The 20,862-nt window shown below is 43.6% G+C and overlaps 1 protein-coding gene and 1 pseudogene across 23 annotated transcripts in view; one reads left to right on the plus strand and one right to left on the minus strand.

The window, feature by feature from the left end:
• The first annotated feature begins 6,006 nt into the window (after positions 1-6,006).
• The window catches only part of LOC127490526 (uncharacterized), a 451,570-nt gene continuing 436,714 nt past the window's right edge, over positions 6,007-20,862 (plus strand). For 3 of the 23 annotated variants that reach the window (XR_016236403.1, XR_016236416.1, XR_016236417.1), the window contains exon 1: positions 6,396-6,621. The gene's annotated coding sequence lies outside the window, so the exon portion shown is untranslated. Of the gene's footprint in view, positions 6,622-20,862 lie in introns of all 23 variants that reach the window. The other 20 variants (XR_016236428.1, XR_016236427.1, XR_016236429.1 and 17 more) reach the window with 14 other exon arrangements.
• LOC100350983 (small ribosomal subunit protein eS19 pseudogene) lies at positions 9,691-10,233 on the minus strand (annotated as a pseudogene).

A 20,862-nucleotide genomic window follows, 5' to 3' on the forward strand; every position in this document is an offset into this window, starting at 1 on the left:
AAGCTGCTTCTCCCTTCTCAGCGCCATATTGTGGGAGAGCAGATGCATAGAATAAGTCTTCATTCCAGTAACTTAGTCTAGTCCGGGTTGCTCCCCACAGATAGTTCTAATACTTTAAAAGAAAGAGAAGACATATTGTAAAGATACATTTGTGTAAAGATTTAAATATTTTTAAAAATATTTGTCCAATAGGGACAAATGAATTTCTATTTTCCTCTAAAGCCCAAAGAGGTTCATAAAAGGAAAGGATGACAATTTTAATATCAAAGTAGAATTTAAAAAGGCATAAACTGAACCAAAAAGCCTTGCTTAATGTATACATGGATGAACACATTCTGCAGTTGGGAAAATTTCTAAACCTAAAGATTGTCTATACATTGTCAATTATTTATTTTTGTTTTATTTGGGACACAGAGAGACAGATCTCCCATCCACTAGTTCATTCCCCAAATGCCTGCAATAGCCAGGGCTGGGCCAAAGTCAGGAGTCTAGAACTTGATCCAGATACCCCCACAGTAGCAGCAGGGACCCAAGTACTTGAGATATCATCTAATGTATCTCAGGGTGCACATTAGCAGGAAGCTAGAATTAGAAGCAGAGCAGGGACTTAAACTTAAGCACTCTGATATGGAATGTGGATGTCCCAAGCAGCATCTTAACTCCATGTCAAGTGCTTGCTACTGAGGATCATCTACAAATTCTTGGTGTCCATGGGGAATCCCAGGATAAGAAATGCCAATTTAAATACTTGAAGTTTCTCTCAACATCTATCTATCAATCTCTATCCTAATTAATCTTTATCTGTTCATCTATTCCTGCCTCTTTCCCTATAGCCATACACTTTGCAATCTAACTGTAGATTCTTTTAAAAAGGTGGAGCCTTTGAATCTAGGTTGGCTATGTGACTTTAGGCAATTGACTGTGGCAGAAATGACAGTTGCCAGTTTTTGGCTTTGGCCTCAGAACCTTGGTAGCTACCTCTTGCTTGGACCTCTGCTTATGCCATATGAACAGGCTCAGGCTAACCCGTGGGAGAACAAGAGACTACTAGGAAGGAGCTGTGTGCAAGTGAGAGCCATTCAGCCCCTAAATATGAGCCTCGTCTGAGTCAGCACAGTCACCTACCCAGCCAAAAACTGACAGCAGAAGCATGAATGGATGCAGATTAGAACAGAAAAACCTCCACAAACTGACCATAAAGACTCATGAAAAATATTTAATCTATATATCCTTTTTTTTGACAGGCAGAGTGGACAGTGAGAGAGAGAGACAGAGAGAAAGGTCTTCCTTTGCCGTTGGTTCACCCTCCAATGGCCGCCGCGGCCGGTGCACTGCGGCCGGCGCACCGCGCCCATCCGGTGGCAGGAGCCAGGAGCCAGGTGCTTTTTCCTGGTCTCCCATGGGGTGCAGGGCCCAAGCACCTGGGCCATCCTCCACTGCACTCCCGGGCCACAGCAGAGGGCTGGCCTGGAAGAGGGGCAACCGGGACAGAATCCGGCGCCCCGACCGGGACTGGAACCCGGTGTGCCGGCGCCGCAAGGCGGAGGATTAGCCTAGTGAGCCGCGGCGCCGGCCTAATCTATATATCCTATGAAGACTACCTATCCTTTTCAAGTGGCTGTAAGAATTTATAAAATTGATTCTAGACTTATCAAAAAGACCTTAGTAGATTTTTCCAAATAGGAATTATCTAGACCACTTTTGAAAATGAAACTCCCAGGGTGGGATGGGAGAGGGAGTGGGAGAGGGGAGGGCCACAGGAGGGAGGGAGGTTGGGGAGGGGGGAAGCCACAACAATACAAAAGTTGCACTTTGTAAATTCACATTTATTAAATAAAAAAATAACTATATAACAAAAAAAAAGAAAAAAGAGAACTTAATATTTTACCCTTTTAGTATTTTTTATGTTCTACTTAAAACTATTGGTTGAACTCTGTAATTAATACACAATTACTCTTAGGTGTTTAATTAATGCTATAACTAGTACTCAAATAGTACTTTACACTTTGTGTTTCTGTGTGGGTGCAAACTGTTGAAAGCTTTACGTAATAAATGCTAAATTGATCTTCTGTATATAAAGATAATTGAAAATTAATCTTGATGTGAATGGAAGGGGAGAGGGAGTGGGAGAGAGGAGTGTTGTGGGTGGGAGGGATGTTATGGGGGGAGAAGCTATTGTAATCCATAAGCTGTACTTTGGAAATTTATGTTCATTAAATAAAATAAAAAAAAGAAAATGAACTCCCTAAAACTAAAAATTTTTCCTTTTTTTCAATGAATGTCCCTTTTAAAAAAAAATAAAAAGTTTAAACATAATTTTAACTACTTGATAATGGAACGGTACTAACTTTTTTTTTTTAAAGATTTATTTATTTGAAAGTTGGAGTTACACAGAGAGAGAAGGAGAGGCAGAGAAAGAGAGAGGCCTTCCATCTGCTGGTTCACTCCCCAACTGACCTCAATGGCTGGAGCTGTGCTGATCCAAAGCCAGGAGCCAGGAGCTTCTTTGGGGTCTCCCATGAGGGTGCAGGGGCCCAAGGACTTGGGCCATCTTCCACTGTTTTCCCAGGCCACAGCAGAGAGCTGGATCGGAAGTGGAGCAGCCAGGATTGAACCAATGCCCATATGGGATGCCAGCACTGCAGGTGATGGCTTTACCCGCTATGCCACAGCGTCGGCCCCCTAGCTCTTGGCTTATTGGAGAAAAATCACTGAAATGCACAGATTCTGTGAAACAATCAAGAAAGATACAATTGAAAAAACTAGCTTTGGGAAAAGGGCGTAGAGTGAAACTTAAGAATGCTGTGCAGGAATATGCTGGCTCATTCTACTGCCAGTTCAGTTGATGTGGAAGTACAGAACCCCCTTTTCTCTACAGTTTCTGGGATAAAATTGGCCAAATGATGAACTCAAGTAAAATCTGAGAGTTGGAAGTGATGCTCTCTCAATCACTTTGGCATACCAATGTCAGTTACAGCAATGTTTCTTTTAAAGATAGCACAGCAGGGACCAGTGTTTGTGGTTCAGCAGGTTAAGCCCCTGGCATCGCATACTGGAGCACTGGTTTGGGTTCTGGCTGCTCTGATTCCAATGTACCTCCCTGTTAATGCACCTGGAAAAGCAGCGAAGGATAGTCCGTGTACTTTGGCATCTGCTACCCACATGGATTTCCAGGCTCTTGGTTTTGGTGATGGACTAGTCCCCACCAAAGCAGCCATTTGAAGATCTTTCTGTGTCTGTCTCTCTTTCTCCCTTTTTCAAATAAAGAAATACATAAATGAATCTTTTAACAAAAAGTTAACACACCAAATCAGCAATTCTAACATCTTCTAAAATTAAAGATAAAGGAATTGGGGCCGACGCTGTGACATAGTGGATAAAGCTGCTGCTTGTAGTGCCGGCATCCATAAGGGTGCCAATTCCAGTCCTGGCTCCACTTCCGATCCAGCTCTCTGCTGTGGCCTGGGAAAGCAGTGGAAAATGGCCCAAGTCTTTGGGCCCCTGCACCCTCATGGGAGACCCAGAAAAGGCTCCTGGCTTCAGATCGGCACAGCTCCAGCTGTTGTGGCCATCTGGGGAATGAACAAGCAGATGGAAGATCTCTCTCTCTGTGTCTCTGTCTCTGTGTCTCTCTCTGCCTCTCTTCTCTCTGTGTAACTCTGAGTTTCGAATAAATAAATAAATCTTAAAAAGATAAAGGAATTGTTAAATAATATTAAATAGCTCAGAATGTGTAGGTCTAAGAACTAGGTTTTAAAATTTTATTAATTTGTTTGAAAGACAGAGTCATAGAGAAAGAGAGATCTTCCATCCGCTTGTTCACTCCCCAGATGACTGCAATAGCTAGGGTTGGGCCAGACCTAAACCAGGAACCAGGAATTCCATCTGCGTCTCCCATGGGTGGAAGGAACCTAAATACTTGGGCCATTATTTGCTGTCTGCAGGCATGTTAGCAGGAAGCTGTATTGGAAATAGACAGGACTCAATTCCAGGTAGTCCAATATGGAATTCCGGTGTCCCAAATAGTATCTTAACCCACTGCGTGCCACAACTCATGCCCTAAGAACTAGATTTTATGCAACAAGGAAGAATGCAACAAGGGATGACACCCAGAAAAAAAAAAAAACCCTCTCACCACAACAGTACTATTGTAGTGGGAAGACCACATATGATACTATGGACTTGACAGCAAGATTCTTCCATTGCTGCTCCAGAAGGGCCAGGTACCTGTGCCCTGTCCTATTTAATACATAATCTCTGGGCCGGCGCCGTGGCTCACTTGGTTAATCCTCCGCCTGTGGCGCCAGCATCCCATATGGGCACCGGGTTCTAGTCCCGGTTGCTCCTCTTCCAGTCCGGCTCTCTGCTGTGGCCCAGGAAGGCAGTGGAGGATGGCCCAAGTCCTTGGGTCCTGCACCTGCATGGGAGACCAGGAGGAGGCACCTGGCTCCTGGCTTCAGATTGGCGTAGCTCCACCACAGCGGCCATTTGGGGAGTGAACCAATGGAAGGAAGACCTTTCTCTCTGTCTCTCTCACTGTCTAGCTCTATCTGTCAAATAAATTAAAAAAAAAAAAAAAAAGTAATCTCCTTGCTTGTGACTACCTCTTCACATGATTCTATTCCATATCTGAATCTTGACATAAGTTGTATGACTGAACCTTAGCTGTAAGGGAGTCTAGAAGTATTCTTTATAGTTTTCTATCTGTAAAGCATGTCAGTGTCTTGTGGCCAGAGACTACCAGGAACACGAGCATAGTTGAACAAGTTGAGTTTGTTATCTGTTGCAGCAAGAGGAAGAACAAGGATGGAGAGCCAGTGTGGGTTTTAGTAAGAGGGTGTTATGTAGAACCTGTTACAAGATTTGGGCTTTGCTTGGGTGATTTATGGAGGGCCTAAGGAAGCAGAGTTTCACTTTAGATTGAATGAAGTCAGAAAGTGGGGGCAATTCTGAGACCATCTCTAATTTTATCAATAGAGATGGCAAACTAGAGTGAGGGGAAAAGGGCATAAATGGTAAGGAATTAACAGTCATTTGATCATAGAAAGGGACATTATTTGTATTTTGTGGGTGGCACAATGAGATTTTTGTCAGAGCTTAGAAAAAATGGTGGTGTGAACTTGCTTGATCTCACTTACCATGTTCTTAGTGGTATCTTGTCTGAGGTCCATATTCTGTGAGAGGGTTTATGCCCAACAAGATACAACATGGCCTAGCTAGGAGGCCTTGGCCAGTTTCTGAATGTCCGAGGTTGCTCTTTTTTCTTCTTTCTCAAGTGCAAGGTAGATTGGGATTATTGGGTAAGTTAATTTAGTGAGTCTGTCACAGGTATTTCTAATGATGAAGCTTTGGTGTTTGCCAAAGCAAGTATGTTCACTGTCCATGCTCATTTAGTATTTTCTGAAGGTTCAATCAAAGTGGCAAAACAAATGAACTCAGGGGAAAATCTTTTGATAAGAGGAAACAGGTTGCCGGCGCCGCGGCTCACTAGGCTAGTCCTCCGCCTAGCAGCGCCAGCACACCGGGTTCTAGTCCCGGTCGGGGCGCCGGATTCTGTCCCGGTTGCCCCTCTTCCAGGCCAGCTCTCTGCTGTGGCCAGGGAGTGCAGTGGAGGATGGCCCAAGTACTTGGGCCCTGCACCCCATGGGAGACCAGGAAAAGTACCTGGCTCCTGCCACTGGATCAGCACGGTGCGCTGGCCGCAGCGCGCCTCCGCGGCGGCCATTGGAGGGTGAACCAATGGCAAAGGAAGACCTTTCTCTCTGTCTCTCTCTCTCACTGTCCACTCTGCCTGTGTAAAAAAAAAAAAAAAATTATTTAGTAACCCAAGAAAGTAAACAGAAACCTTATAAGAAGTAGCATTCAATAAGGCACTTGCTTACAAAATCAGCATGCAAATTCAATGCATACTCTTTAAAATCAAGAGTCATCAGAAAATACAAATTAAGCAGACATTAGAGCTAGAAACTAACATAAAATATCTAGCAAAAACTTAACATTAAGTAGGTAGGACCCATAGAAATAAAACTGTAAAACTTTACCAAGGGACTTGAAGAAGTACTTGAATAAAATGATGGGGAATTCCACATTTGTGGATGGCGTAACTCAGTCATTCTGCCATTTCAATTCTAATATCTGTCAAAAGTATTTTTTAACTGGACAATATAATTTTAAGGTCACCTGGGAAGCTTAATAAAGGGATATAGAAATTTTTATCAGATTGAAAGCTTTCTCACACTGCTAGGAAGAAAGATTTATATTTAAGCAGCGTGACTCTTGCATAAGAATAAAAATAGCCCCCCAGACAAGCTCAGTACCTCCATTTGGAATAGGATAAGGATGGATTTTCAGTGTACTTACACGTACGGCTGTCTCAGCTGGAGTAGAGCTCAGGAAGGGAGGCCGCCCCTACTCCAGGGGGTGAGAAGTAATCAGCTAAATTGCAAAACACTGTCAACACCCATGTGTGGATTGATCTACAAATCTGGAATAGCTGAGTTGGCAGGGGAGTTCCACTCAGCTGTAAACTCTTTGCACAGATCTCCATCCAGTGCTTGCTAGAAATGTTAGAGGCACGGCAGGAGTCTGGCTCTTTCCAACCCACACCAGTAGAGAAAGCAGGTAGGTGGCAGTTGATGGTTTTGGGGGCCACAAAATGCCATACGCTTCTCTGGAATCTTCTCTCACAGCCATCAGAAGCCTTAAGTTCCTGGGGTAGATCAGCAAACTTTCTCAATCATAAGGCTTAAATTTTTTAAAAAGACTCTATTATTTGAAAGAATTACAGGGAGAGGTAGAGCCAGAGAGAGAGGTCTTCCATCCACTGGTTCACTCCCCAAATGGCTGCAATTGCCAGAGCTGAGTTGACCCGAAGCCAGGAGCCAGGAGCCAGGAGCTTCTTCTAGGTCTCCCACGTGGGTGCAGGGGCCCAAGGACTTGGGCCATCTTCTACTGCTTTCCCAGGCCATAGCAGAGAGCTGGGTTGGAAGTAGAGCAGCCAGGACTGGAATTGGCACCCATATGGGATGCTGGCACTACAGGCAGCAGTTTTATCCACTATGTCACAGCACTGGCCCCAAAAGGCTTAAAATGATTGATGGTTGTGGGGTAGCCAGGAGAGGCACAAAGCTCTCCTAACTTCTCTGAACCATTTTCTCCTATCAAGTTCCCCAGACAGCTTTCCCTGGACGATAGCTTGAAGCTTTAGATGTAGGAGTGGCAAAGCCAGGCAAAAATAAAATGGTTAATTGATGCAAGAAAAGCATTTGGGAAAATCCAGCCTCCATTTATGATAAAAACTCAGTTAACTTCCTTGATTTGATAAAGGGCATCTTACTTAATGGTGGTGAGTTGAATTTATAAATTGTGGTATGCCCATACAGTGAAATTCTGTTTCACAATAAGTAGAATGAACTACTGATGTTAGCAAGAAGAATAAATCTCCAATGCATTATGCTAAGTGAAATATGCCAGATGCAAAAGGCTGTGTGCTATAGGATCATATTATGTTGCTATTTGGGAAAAGGCAGAATTATAGGCAGAGAACAGATCAGTGGTTGCGAGGGGCTGAGGATGTGAGTTGGAGATCAACTACAAAGGAGTACAAGGCAACTTTTTTGGCTGATAGGAATGTTCTCTCTATATGTCTTCATTGTGAGGGTGACTATCCAACTGTATACATCTGTCAAAGTCCATAGAGCCATAGTTATAAAAAAGATGAATTTTACTGTTTGTGACTTATACCTAAAGAAACCTGGCTTGAAAAAATAGTTTAGGGATGAAGTATTGTGCTATGTGTAGTACAGAAATAATCGGTAAACCAAATGGTGAAAAATAGCTTTCGATTTCTCCTATCATACAGTAAGATAAATTGCAAACACACTATAGACATGAATGAAAAATAAAACCATACGAAACTTAGAAATATGCAGATAATATAGGTGATGAATACCTAGGAGATAAAAGTGTAAAGAAAACAAGGAAGTGAAGAATTTCATGTTAGGACAGGAGTAGTTACTAAGAAGTAAGAGGGGCATTTCCTCAAGAAGGACCCATGAAAGGTCTCTCACTCTCATCCGGATGACAGTTAGTGGGCATTTATTTTGTGATTATTTGTCACGCTGTGGAGCCCTCACGTGTCAAATTTCACAGTAGGAAAAAAGGGCAAATTTGAGATCCAAGTGTCATTTATTGCATTTTGTACCCAAGGAAAATTAGGCCTAGAGAGGCTGAGTCCATCTGTGAGGAACAGTTCATCCCATTCCGTACTCCTCCTCCTGGCAGTTGCTCTCCCAGCCAAAGCAGCCATGTCATGCAGTGGAAGTTAGCAGTCTGAACTCTTTAAACCAAGGCCAATCTGAAAGAACCTAGGTTGCAGCTATGAGGTGTTGAATAAAAAATGAGCAAACTTAGCTGAAGTCTACCTGACTTAGGGTAGAGAGAGCCTTTTTATAAAGCAGAGGCAGAAGATGAATGTTTTCAGAGTATCACGAGATGTACCTGGGTGATAAGATTACATTCGACATTTAATTTTCCTTTGTGTATGATTCGACATTTTTGATATGTTCTGGGTGGAATATATATATTTACCTAGGTAATTAGAAAGAACAGTAAAATTAAAAATAAATCTCACTTTGAGGACTGTGAGCAGCACCAGGAATGGAAGAAAGCAGCTAACCCATGAGAAATCTGTGCTTTTGGCTGCTTTCCTCACATTTTTCGTGTAAAAATTTAAGTTTTATAGGTGGAGAGAAAAAGTCAAGAGAGAATGACTGACTAAATGACATTAGGCAAATGCTGGTGGAGTGTGGCCGCACTGGAATGTTGAAATAGGAAGAGGTTGTGACACAGGCCCTTCAAACACAGGCAGGTAGTAACCTGAGCAAAACCGCCTCTGACCCAGCCCTGCTCATCACGGTTGTTAAGGGTCCAAAGCAAGCCTGGGGAAGATGGAAGCAGGGGACAGATGGAACCCCCGGGTTGGGGAAGGCTTGCTGAAGCCTTGGGAAAAGGCAGGGGAAGCCATTCTTCCTCCAACCAGCGGTTCAAAGTGGGAGAACAGGAGCGAGGGAGCTTTTTGGGAGTCAACGTGGATGCCTAACTTGGGTTTTGTGAGAGGGCTACTTCTGCATATCCGAGTTGCCTGTCTGAAGAGGTGCTGGTGGAAGCTGAGAGGGTTGTGTGGCATTTCCCTCAATAATTTGATTTCCCTTAAGCCACTGTTATGAATTGTCAGTGTTGATGGAGAGAAAAAAGCCAATGACTAAGTCAAATGTATAGACATTTATATGTGTAGCACCTTAGCATAGTTTTTACTCCCTCTCTGTACCGCACGACTCACAGCTTTCCAGAGGCCTTCCACAGGCTTCAGGACAGAGCTGAAACTTTCGGAGACTTGCTGATCACCACATACTCCAGCCATAGTTTTCTGCTCACATATGACACGCTCATTCCTGTCTCTGGGCACTTAGAGTATTTCTGATATTATCAGACACCTACCAAGGGGCCAGGCCCTGTGCTACATAATTGATCTCTCTTCTTAGGGCAGTCTTATCCTGTAGACCTGAATATTGTCTTCTTTTTATAAATGAGAAACCTGAGGTTGCAAGGAATTAAATAATGTGTGTTGGTTACATAGTTACTAAATGATAGAGCCAGAATTTCAAGCCAGATTTGATGCCAAAGGCACAATTTATTTATTTTATTTTATTTTATTTTTTTTTACGAATGAGGCAATTTATTGACCCAGCATCACTTGTTTTAATGTTTCTTGTTGGCAGCTGCCACCTGTCCGGCGATTCTGTCCAGATCTCTTTGTCCCTGAGGTGTCAGTTTGCGGCCCCCGTCCTGGTCCTTTTCCACCATCTTCAGCCCCTCCAGGGCCTGCAGGACGCGGCGGGCCACGCTCTTGGAGCCGCGGCTGAAGTGGCTGGGCATGACGCCGTTCCTCTGCCGGCCCCCGTAGATCTTGGTCATGGAGCCGACGCCAGCACCGCCCCGCAGGTACAGGTGCCGCGCTGTGGACGCGGCCCGCGTGTAGAACCAGTTCTCATCGTAGGGGGCTAGCTCCTTGTGCTTGGCCAGCTTGACGGTGTCCACCCACTCAGGGACCTTCAGCTTCCCGGACTTTTTGAGGAAGGCGGCCAGAGCTCAGACGAACTCCTGCTGGTTCACGTCCTTTACGGTGACTCCAGACATCGTGCGGCCTCCGCGCTGCCAGCCAGGGGAAAGCACAATTTATTTTTTTTTAAGGCTTTATCTATTTATTTGAAAGGCAGAGAGTTACAAAGAGGCGGAGGCAGAAAGGCAGAAGTCCTCCATCCGCTGGTTCACTCCCCAAATGGCCACAACAGCCGGAGCTGGGCCAGTCTGAAGCCAGGAGTCAGGAGCTTATTCCAGGTCTTCCACGTGGGTACAGGGGCCCAAGGACTTGGGCTATCTTCTGCTACCTCCGCAGGCCACAGCAGAGAGCTAGATTGGAAATGGAGCAGCTGGGACTTGAACTGGGGCGCATATGAGAGGCTGGCATTGTAGGCAGTGGCTTTACCCACTATGCCATAGTGCTGGCCCCTGAATTCTTTAAAAAAAATTGTGGTAAAATATGCATAATATAAAATTTAGTATTTTAGTCATTTAAAAATGTATAATTTTATGGCATTAAGTACCTTTATAGTGTTGTCCAATCATCACCACCATCCATCTCCAGAATTCAAAAAAAAATTTATTTAATATATCCAGAACTTTCTAATCGTCCCCATCTGAAACTCTGTACTCATTTACAGTAACTTCCCATTTCCCTTCCCTGAATTCCCTGGGAACCACCATTCTGTTTTGGTCTCTCCACCTCTATGTACCTGACAGCTCCAGGTGCTGCATGTGAACAGAACCATGCAGTTTTTGTCCCTTTGTCACTGGCATGTTTCAGTTAACCTAATGTCTTCAACAGGCTGAGTCCTATTCCATTGTCAGTCTACACCATGTTTTGTTTATCCCTACACGCGTGGATGAATCTTGGGATTGCTTTGTCCTTTTGGCTGTTGTGACAGTGCTGCTGTTCTGAGTGTCCCCTGGCTAGGCTGAGTCCAGGTTCTTGTCTCCAAGTGGAATGGAATTCACTGAGATGTGGGTAAAGGTCAGCAGAGAGCAAGATTTATTTACATGCAAAGCAGAAGTACATACTCAGGAGAGTCGGCAAGCTCAGGAGACAGAGCTGTGTTCAGCAAGTTTCAGGGCTGTCCAGTTGCATGATCTGGAGGCACAAGGGGTGCTGTCCGGGGCAGGGCTTAATTGAATATTCAGAAGGGGTGGGGTTTGGGGGGCAGGGCTTGAGTGTCATCTATTTCCTTGGCTTTAAAAAAAAAACTGGAAAGTACCCTGATATCGGTACCTGTTGGGAGTGGGAGTTTTGGCCATGGTAATTTTATTATAATGATATTATAATGACCTAAAGGGATTGTGGAAACATAGCCTGTAGTCATATTGGATATTTTCAGCTGGTGCAGGTTTTTAAAAATTTTTTTAAAGTTATTTATTTGAAAGAGTTACACAGAGAGAAAAAGAGAGGCAGAGAGACAGAGAAAGAGAGAGGCCTTCCATCTGCTGGTTCACTCCCCAAGTGACTGCAAAGGCCGGAGCTGTGCTGATCTGAAGCCAGGAGCCAGGAGCTTCTTCTGAGTCTCCTATGTGGGTGCAGGGGCCCAAGGACTTCGGCCATCTTCCACTACTTTCCCAGGCCATAGCAGAGAGCTGGATCAGAAGTGGAGCCACTGGGACTCGAACCAGCACCCACATGGGATGCCAGCCCTGCAGACTTAGGCTTTAACCTACTGTGCCACAGTGCTGGCCCTGGTGCTGGTTCTGAGTGGCAAAACTGTGAGTTGAGATTTTCTTCTGCACAGGAGGGGAGGGGTTGGCAGTATATGAGAGGGGAGGTTGGACAGTGCACAGAAGTGTGGTTTGGGTGGTGCATGGAAGCAGGGAAGGGGATGGTTTGGGTAGTATAGCCTGGGCCTATTGCACAGCCTGGGGCTGCAGGGTGCTGCTAGCATTATTTCCCTGCCTACATCCCTGCTGTGAACATGGGTGTGCAAATATCTGTGTGAGTCCGTGCTTCCACTTCGGGGTATTTAACCAGAAGTGAGATTCCTGAGTAATATGGTAATTCTATGTTTGATGCTTTAGAGGAAGTTCCATATTGTTTTTCATGGTAGCTGAGCCATTTTAAATTCCTGCTAGACATGTGCATGGGTTCTAATTTCTCCATAGCATGCTGATACTTGCTATTTATTTATATTGCTCCAATAGCCATTCTAATGAGTGTTCAGGAGTATCTTATTGTGGTTTTGACTTCTGGTTAGTGATACTACATTTGACTAATGGTTAGTGATACTGATTCAATGTGAAATCCTGAACTCCTCCTCTTATAACCTCAGCTTATTTAAAGAATTAATGAATTTTCCTTTTTACCAAAGTAACAAATATTCATTAAAAAGTCAAATTTGTAGAAAAAGTGAGAGCAGCCATTCTTCACATTGCACCACCAGTGCCAGGTGTCCCTAATACTGGAGTTAAATGTCAAGCGCCGTTGTTCACTGAACTTGGACTATTTTTCTTATGTTAATGAAAAAGGTCATTTCCTATAACCTGCCTCTATCAAAAGTGAAAAATGATAGAGAAGTTATTGGTTTCAAGAAAAATAGAAGAGAGCATTTACAGAAAAAATGTTTTGGGGCCGGCGCTGTGGCGTAGTGTGTAAAGCCACTGCCTGCAGTGCCAGCATATGGATGGGCACCAGTTCAAGCCCTGGCTGCTCCACTTGTGATCCAGTTCTCTGCGATGGCCTGGGAAATCAGTGGAAGACGGCTCAAGTCCTTGGGCCCCTGCACCCACATGGGAGACCAGGAAGAAGCTCCTGGCTCCTGGCTTCAGATTGGTGCAGCTCCAGCTGTTGCAGCCAACTGGGGAATGAACCAACGGATGGAAGACTCTCTCTCTCTCTCTCTCTCTCTCTCTGCCTCTCTTTTTCTCTGTGTAACTCTGACTTTCAAATAAATAAAATATCGTAAAAGAAAAATGTTCTATTTTGAAGCAGTTTCAAACTTTCAGACAAGTTGAGTGTAGAATTCTAAGTTGAGTACACAGAACTCTGGCATATTTTTCATTTAGAGATCCCATGAACGCTTCCTTAATTGTTCCAGTAACACTCTTGATGGCCAAGGAGCCCATCCAACTCACACATTGCAGCCTGCTGCCCTGTCTCTTCAGTGTCTTTGAACCTGGAACAGTTACTGTGCCTTTTCCTGACTTCATGACGGAGACTTGGGTGGAGATTGTAGATCAGTGATTTGTAGAATGTTCTTCAATTTGGTCTTGTCACTTTTCTTCATGGTTAGACCGTGGTATGCATTTTGGCTAGAATGTCATAGGTCCTGTGTATTTTTCATTGCATGGGATGTTTGTTTGGTTACTGGTGTTTTTTTTAAACTTTGATCACTTATTAGTTCAGCATCTTCTAGACATATCTACTGTAAAGTTACTCTTTATTCTTTTTGTAATTAGTAAAAGTCTTGTGGGGAGATGCTTTGAGTCTGTGTAATTACCTCATCCTTCCTCAACCCTGCACTCACCAGAGATTTGTAGTAAATACGCTCAGTATTCACTGATAATTGTTGGTTGAATTAATCATTACTGTGAGGGTGGCCAAATGGTGATTATCTAATGTCATCATCATTCCTTCTGCATCTATTAATGGTCTTTAAGCTAAAAAGAAGAGCTTTCTCTTTTTATTTATTTACTCATTTATTTCTATCAGTATGGAGTCACAGGTGCTTACTTTATTCAATGTATTATAATCTGTTACTGTCATTATGTATTTTAATGCTCAAAATTTTCTAGATCTGGCCCATGGGAGCCACTTCAAGTTGGTCCTTATGTCCTTTTGACATTTTTTCATCATTGTTGGAGCATTTCCTTATTTTATGACCCCAGATGATGATCCAGGCTGATCTTGTGGTATCCCTGGGTCTAGTAATTGGAAGAGAGCATGTTTATTCATCAAGTGAGACTACTTTCAGGTGTTTAAAATGCAAAAGCCACCAGTGTTACCCAGTTTGCTTCATGGGCATACCCTACTGCCCAGGCACACAGGTCTAAGATTTCACCCTTGGTTTGTTAACAGATTAGGTATAAACTCCCATAGAAGATGTGTGCATTTGACCACTGATTGTGTATTATCTGTGAGCTTGAATATTTGTGAGGCGTGATGCAGAAGGAGCTAATGCTGATATATATTGTGGGATTATTGGATTTCCTCCTCTCAGATACTCAGGAGCCTGCCAGCATAGGGCTCTGTCTGCATAAAAACCAGGTTTCATAGTTTTTTTTTTTTAAAGATTTATTTATTTTATTTATTTGAAAGTCAGAGTTACACGGAGAGAGAGAGGCGAGAGAGGGAGGGGAAAGAGAGAGAGATCGGTCTTCCATCTGTTGGTTCACTCCCCAGATGGCCGCAACAGCTGGAGCTGCGCCCATCTGAAGCCAGGAGCCAGGAGCTTCCCCCGGGTCTCCCACATGGGCCCAAGGACTTGGTCCATCCTTTACTGCTGTCCCAGGCCATGGCAGAGAGCTGGATCGGAAGAGGAGTAGCCGGGACTAGCACTGGCGCCCATATGGAATGCCGGCACTTCAGGCCAGGACTTCAACCCACTGCCCCACAGCGCCGGCCCCCTCATAGATTTCTCTTGAATAGTAACAGAAGGGAGACTATTGGTGTGACAAGACAGTAAGTTTGGCTTACTCCATATGGCACTGAGAGGTGTTGATCATCGCAGCTTATAATGGCTAAACTCAAAATAGCCCATATTTCAGCACTGTTAGAGGATTAACCACTGGATGCCCAGAAGCACCACTGTAGCAGCTTTTTAGCCATGTAATTTGAAATAATTACTAATTAAATGAAAATAGAGTTAATTTTAACAATAATAACCCCTGTAGCTCTGGTCATTAATTACCCAAGTACTGCTGGTTGGAGTGTTACCTAGGGGAAGATCACCTGTGGGTGGAGCTGATGCCTTTAATGTGACTTTTGAAGTCAGGAATCAGGACTGCTCCAGGAGACTTGGCAACTACAGGCCTAAATTTATAGCTAATCTTTATTGCCAGTTTCATGTTTGGAAGGCAGCGTGCCATGGAAACCCAAAGAAAAGCGAGAGCTGTGTGTCACTACTCAACAGACTGGTAGCATTGCAGACAAAAACTCAAGCAATTACTGTGTTGACAATGTATCACTCATATCGCAACCTCAGGAAAGGCCAGGCCCTTTTCCCAGAGGGTCTTGAGTGCACTTGGCTAGCTAGCATCAGTGGTTATGAGAGCATCTGTGGAATGCTATATGCACAGCAGTTTCATAGAATCGTAGGGGATGGTCCTGGTATCCAAGACAGTATAAGGTGGGGTCTTCTGAATTAAAGGAAGGTTTGCTATTTTAATTTTCTGGAGGACTGCAAGGTACATGTATTCCTTTATTTGTCTAATTGTTCAGTGAATATTTATCAAGTGTCTCACAGATACTGTGCTAGGCACTGAAAATATTCAGACAGACATGGCATACTGTATAAGGAGGAACAACAGATACACAAGTGAGAACATATCATGAAGGACAGAAGCTTGTGGTCTCCAGGAAGGGTCTTTTGAAGAAGTGCCGTTTTTGCCAAGACTTGACATTTAATGAGGGTGTGGCCAGACAACCAACGAGAAGAGAATGTTCCAGGCAAATATAGTACCACTGAGCAATTTTCAAATGTACATCACATTACTGAAACTATAGTCACTACACTGTGCAATAGATTTCAAAGACATTCTCCTTGTCTAACTGAAACCTTTAATCATCTGTATTTATTCTGTATTTATTTTTTTCAAGAATCACCATACTGTTGTCCACAGTGCTGCACATTTTATATTCCTACTAGTGATACACAAGGGTTCTCATTTTTCTGGAAGTTTGGCAGCCCATATTTTTTGTGTCTCTCTGTGTGTGTTTTAATTACAGTCATCATAATGCATGTGCAGTGGTATCCATTCAGGTGTCTGCAGTGTTAAATTTGCATTTCTTGGGTGATTGGTTGGTTGTGATCTCTGGATTTCAGAAGAGAGGTCTCTGGTCATTGAGACTCCCACTGACTCTAGGGTACAAAGCTCTGATCGACCTTCCTGGTGGATCTTCCTTGTTGGTTCTTAGTGCTTCCCCCTCCTCCTCCCATGACTTTTTTTTTGATTTAGTTTTTATTTATTTGAAAGGCAGAGCAACATAAAGAGGAAGAGACAGAGAGAAAGAGATCGTTCATCTACTGGTTCATTCCCTAGCTGGCTGCAACTGTGAAGGCCAGGCAGGGAGCCAGGAACCCCTTCCAGGTCTCTCATACGGATGGCAGGGACATTAGTACTTAGGCCATTTTCTGTGCTTTCCCGGTGCATTAGCAGGGAGCTGGATTGCAACCAGCACTCTGGTATTGGATGCTAGCATCACTTTCAGAGGCTTAGCCTGATGCACCATGTTGTAAAGGGCGCTGAAGATTGAAGGTTGTGTACCTTAAGGCATTGGTGTTCATCCCTGGTAAACAAATAGCATTTTGTACCTGGTTCTCTGCTTTCTAAACCACAGTGTGGCGCCATTGGAAATTAACAAAGAAATAAGTAAATATGAGCTGTGAATAAAAGTGCTGGAAAGCTTTAGAAAGAGGGATTTTATTGTTATTTTCTCAAGTCAAATAGTTTTGATGATCTTTTAGAGTGAATGGAAGGAATTTTTTTTTTGTAACAAAGAAAATATGATTTTAAAGTGTTTTTCAATTTCCCTCTGAGCTCCCTTTAATTCTCTGATTTTGTCACTCCTAATGGGATAATATAAACCAGTTTTCTGCCGTCTATTATTCATCAAAGCTGTCGATTTACCCTAGCAGAATGCAGGCAAGATGTTATTAAAATAAAACAACTTCCAATTGAGCTGCTAATAAATGCTGAAATGCACCCACATTTCTCCTATTGATTATTTCCTGCCGACAAAGGCAGACACACGCTTGTACAGCATGCTGCCCGTGGAAATGAAAGATTTAATTAGATGAAAACCGAATGAGCTGGAAGATCCATGCACTCGCCCATCACGCAATTGTTATTCATAATTGGCGGTTTGAAATGTCCCTGCTTCTTGAGCCCTTTTCACTTAAAATAATTCCCTACGGTGCATGAAGACGAACACATTGTTAGTAAATTTCCCCCTGAGCATTTTACAAGCTCAAGGTTGCAGACTAGAGTGAGCCCTGTCAGGCTGTAAATCAGGTCTAATAGAACATCTTGAAAGCGAGCATTAGCAAGTGAGCTTTGCAGATGGGTCCACCTTGGACCCATCTGCAAAGGCTGAAGTGGAGAGGGGAGGTGCTGGTGGAGGAGCTCCATAAATTCTGAGAACAGGATTCTTTGGAACCCACCGGCTTTGTAAGTGTCTTGTTTTAAAGTTTAGTGTCTCATAAATGCACTGACATTTAGTGACGAGAGTGCATTTAAAAGTTGGTATTCACTTCGCCAGGCATGTTTCAGGTACCTATCAGGTGTGTGTCTTTCTAAGACAAAGCAGGGAAAAGGCAAGTGGATAGAAACCATAGGCTAAGGTAGTCTTGAGGCGTTTAGCTTACGCAGGTTTTTCCTGCTTGGGAAACCCGGAGCCTGTTAACCTGCAAAGGCTTTTGGTTTCCTCATTTGCACCATAGAGAGTTTTAATTTACCTAACTCATCTATTTGTTAGGAGGATTAAATGAAGTAACTTTTAGAACAGTGACCACTCTGTACTAAACATCTGTCAGCTCTTTTTTTTTTTTTTTTAAAGAAAAAAAGAGGATCTTCCATCTGGTGGTTCACTCCCCAAATGGTTTCCTGGAACTCCATCTGGGTCTCCATTGTGGGTGCAGGAGCCCAAAGATTTGGTCCATCTTCTGCTGCCTTCTCAGGCACATTAGCAGGGAGCTGGATCAAAAGTAGAGCAGCCAGCACTCAAACCGATATGGGATGTTGGCTTAACCCACTCTGCCATAACACTGACCCTACTTGTCAGCTCTTTGTCTCTCTTTCTTCCTTTTTTTCTCTTTTTTAAGATTTATTTATTTATTTGAGAGGCAGAGTTACAGACACAGAGAAGTCTTACGTCTTCTGGTTCACTCCTTCAATTGCCCCAACATCCAGAACTGGGCTGATCTGAAGCTAGGAGCTTCTTCCAGGTCCCTCACATGGGGTACAGAGGCCTAGGCACTTGGGCCATCTTCCGCTGCTTTTCTGGGCCATTAGCAGGAAGCTGGATCAGAAGTGGAGCAGCTAGGACACGAACTGGTTTCCACATGGGATGCTGGCGCTGCAGGCGGATGCTTAACCTACTACCTCACAGTGTTGGCCCCACACGTCAGCTCTAAACCACAGGGATTCCCCTTCCACAGCTGCAGGGCCTGCAGTGTCTTCTCTTTCTTTTATTTCCCAGTGCCTGACCTTTCTGCTCTCCATAAAAATTTCCATCTGAATTAAAGGAAGTGTCAGTATTTCCATCTTGAGCTTCTTAGAGATTGAGTTGGGAGTTGATAGTCACTGAAGAAGTAATTCTTTAAAATCTTAGATTGTTTTGAAAATGGATTTTTCCTGATTATGAAGAAGTAACAGCTGCTCCGGGGAAGAGCTGTGAGAATCGTGGTTAGGAGTTTAGTTGTGGGGGGCACCAGGTTTCCAGGGGCGGAGCCCACTTGTGCCAGACCAGTGGCATAATGGGGCTGTTGGGCAGCACATAGAACAGGGCCTAGCACTTACTTTATGCTTAATGAATACTAATACTTAACAAAATGCAGTAAAAAATAACCAAGAGATGGCTCATTCTTATGATCCTGAGATGACTGGAAGTGTATGATGAGATGAACGCAGTGCTAGGCATTGTGTCCCATACATTAATTGCCCACTGATTGAGCTTTTTGTGCCAGGAGGTGCAATACGTAGTGCTTTGCACATATCATCTCATTCAATCCAAAATTAAACTAATTATATTAATTAAATCAGCAATGCTTTAAATGAAAATAATCCTATGAGATAAGCAATATTATTATCCCTGTTGTTGAGATGAGTAACCAGGATCAATGAGATTCAGTATCTTCTTCAGGGTTATACAGCTGGTACTGATGGTGGTTAAGATTGAAATGAAGGTCTCAGGGCTGGTGCGGTGGCACAGTAGGTTAATCCTCCGCCTGCAGCACCAGCATCCCATATGGGCACTGGTTCTAGTCCCAGCTGCTCCTCTTCTAGTCCAGCTCTCTGCTATGGCCTGGGAAAGCAGAAGATGGCCCAAGTGCTTGGGCCCCTGCACCCACATGGGAGACCAGGAAGAAGCTCCTGGCTTTGGATCGGTGCAGCTCTGGCCGTTGCGGCCATTTGGGGAGTGAACCAACAGAAGGAAGACATTTCTCTCTGTCTCTCCCTCTCACTGTCTGTAACTCTACCTCTCAAATAAATGAAATCTAAAAAAAAAAAAAAAAGAAAGAAATGAAGGTCTCTTGGATCCCAAAGTTTCTCTTAGCAGCCTGCTATTGAATTAAAACCAGGCAGCCCATATGAAAGGGATAAACATGACCTAGGTAGGTTGAAAGAGCTGGCAGCGGACAAGAAAACAGACAATTAGAGTCGAATCGGCTCCATACTGTGACTGCAGCTCTCATAATTAGTCCTCTGACTCTTAACACAGTGATTTGGACATGAGAGCAAGGCTGGCATATGAGGTGAAACCTTTCTGCTATTCCCAGCCAAAAGCTGCATATTAAGTAGAGACTCAGGGATCCCAGATGGGCTGTTCCAAGAAGCCTTTATTGAGTTCCTGCGTGTTCAGGCCTGATTCTTCGTGTCATATTGCCCTAAATTTATGTGGCACTAGGCTCTCAGGCAAGACACTTCCCTTTCGTATGGGGCCCCTTTTACTCCCCACTGCTGTATATAAACACTATGGTGTGTTATTTCTTGTTTCTCAAGTGTAATTTTGAGTCAAGTGGAGCAGATAAATAATGTCAATGAAAATAATCTTCTGCAGACACTGACAGGGCTTATACCTCTAGAAATGAGGAGATAAAGGATGCATAAATGTTTAATTTTACTTTGCACATTAATGTAACCATTGGGCACACTTGGTCCCCGGGCAAATTAATTGTCACAAAATGAGAATAACTGACACATGGTCTGTATTGAACTGTTGTCTGTTGGATCAGCCACTTGGGCATGGCATCAGGAGGAAGCCGGCCTCTGCAGCCGGCTTCCTGAGCAGGTGGGCTGCAGTGAGCATTTGGGAAGGAGCCTTGTAAAACCCAGGGTGCAGATCTTCCAGCTGCAGGCTGATTCTCATGTTGCAGAGTGAAGGTTGTTTGTGTAGGGAAGGTTTTCTCTCCCTTGTGGACGAGGTGCAGAGCTGGTCTCAGAAGGCTTTTTGTTGCTGCTTCTCCAACACCTAGCTGTGTGCCTTGTGAGTCACAGCTTCTCTGAGCTTTGTCTGGCTTATCTGCAAAATGGAGTTGTGGCTAATAATTATGTATATTTAATTTTAACTTTTAATTATGTTCTAAAGCACATAACCTATATTTTATGATCTTCATTTTAAGTACAAAGTTCAGCAGACTAAAATTATATTTAAATAAAATCATAACAGTATCGATAGTATTGCCATTTGGCTGTGAAAAGGATGCTCTGTGAAGTTAACAGTTTGACGGATGTCAGTTACTGTGATGGGCACATCGCTGTCCTCTTTCCGGCCTTGGTTTCACCATCAGGGACTTGGACTTCAGATCTCTTTGGACCTAATGT

This window comes from Oryctolagus cuniculus, chromosome 6, assembly GCF_051225735.1.
Source record: "Oryctolagus cuniculus isolate XC-2025 breed Fujian yellow rabbit chromosome 6, ASM5122573v1, whole genome shotgun sequence".
Lineage (NCBI taxonomy): Eukaryota > Metazoa > Chordata > Mammalia > Lagomorpha > Leporidae > Oryctolagus > Oryctolagus cuniculus.